The following is a 1,807-nucleotide window of genomic DNA, read 5'->3' as shown; positions in this document are numbered from 1 at the left end:
ATGGGGGACTTTTGGTATAGCATTGGAAATGTAAATGAGCTAAATACGTAATAAAAAATGGGGAAAAAAAAGGAATCCCTAAAAGACAACAGCAACAGCACAGTTTTTAAAAGTAAATTATCATTTTTCCTATGAGATCCTGAAAGGGTTAAATAGCAACGTCCTGACCTACTAAAGAACAATATTTGGCTAGTTTCACAGAAATGTCACACCTTCCTTATCTCTACCTAATGGAAGAACTAGTTAAAGCTGGGTTTATCCATCCATACACACACACACACACACAGAGTCACTCAGTTCAAACTCATCTAACAGCTCATAAACAAAAGCCACACACACTCACACACACACACACACTCACACACACACACACACATTCACACACACTCACACACACACACTCACACACACACACACTCACACACACACACTCTCACACACACACTCACACACACACATTCACACACACTCACACACAACACACATACACACTCACACACACACACTCACACACACACACTCTCACACACACACTCACACACACATTCACACACACTCACACACACTCACACACACACACACAACACACATACACACTTTTGTATCTCTGTTCTTTGCCTCTGCTTGCTGACACAAGGCTCAGACAGGTTTGAAGTTTACTAACTTGTAAGTTGTGTTCTTCTTAGACTAGAACAATGCTCCTTGATATGCCCCTCTCAGTACCTTTATCATGGGGATTCATTACCAGAAAGACAAAAATGTGAGATGAACAAGTTGGAACCCTCTTGGAAGGATGCTGTTCATTCAGTCTAATAATCAATCAATCAATCAATCAACTCTGGACACTGAGGCCCAATGGGGATGGCTGGCTGTGACCATGTTGATTGCTATGGGGATGGCTGGCTGTGACCATGTTGATTGCTACTGCTGAAGTGATGGCCCTTGATTCCAGAAGCATGGACAGAAGCTCTGTGTAACCCTCGTCTCCCAGTCTTGCCCTATGCCTCTCTTTATCAGCCCTGAACAATCAGTATCCTCTATAACAGAAACAATCAGTATCCTGTATAACAGAGTGATAGCCATAAGTAAAACACTTTTTTGTGAGTCTTGTGAGCTACTTTAGTGAATTATCCACCCAAGGTAGTTTTATATTGCCTTAGAGTTTTAACCAGGAAGTATCTGATTAAATATGGCTTTGGGAAACCTAAAGCCTGTGTCTGGTGCCTGAAGTTAGGGAAATCTTGTAATGGGCTTGCCCTTGACTTGTAGGTTTGGATGTTTTTATCCCCAAGATTCATATCTTGATACCCAAATTCCAGGTGATAGTATTAGGAGATGGATCTTTGAGAAAAAGCATGTCTTAGGGTTCCTCGGTTAGTTTTTGTTATCCCCATCAAAGAATCCAGATGAGACACACAGAGTATGACAGAGAACAGTTGTGTGTATTATGAGGTAAAGCATGTGGCTCGGAAGAATGGCAGTGGTCAATGACCAGAAGGACCTCTGTAGAGGAAAGTACTCTCAAGGAGTAAAAATGGGACCCCAGAGAATGGCAGTGGTCAATGACCAGATGGCCCCTTGTGGAGAAAAATACTTTTAAGGGATGAGAGCCAGAGAGAACATTGTGTAAATCTGTATTTTTAGATAAGCTTCATACTGTTTCTTGAAGTCTCTAGCACAGCTTTCCTGAGGGGCATTCTCGTTCCCAAGTAGATAGAGGCAATCCAATTCCAACTGGTGTTGAATCTTTTTAATTCTCCTGCCCTCTTTTCCTCCCTCCCTCCCTCCCTCCCTCCCTCCCTCCCTC

Source organism: Mus caroli, chromosome 6 (genome assembly GCF_900094665.2).
Source record: "Mus caroli chromosome 6, CAROLI_EIJ_v1.1, whole genome shotgun sequence".
Lineage (NCBI taxonomy): Eukaryota > Metazoa > Chordata > Mammalia > Rodentia > Muridae > Mus > Mus caroli.
Note: the sequence above shows the minus strand (reverse complement) of the source record.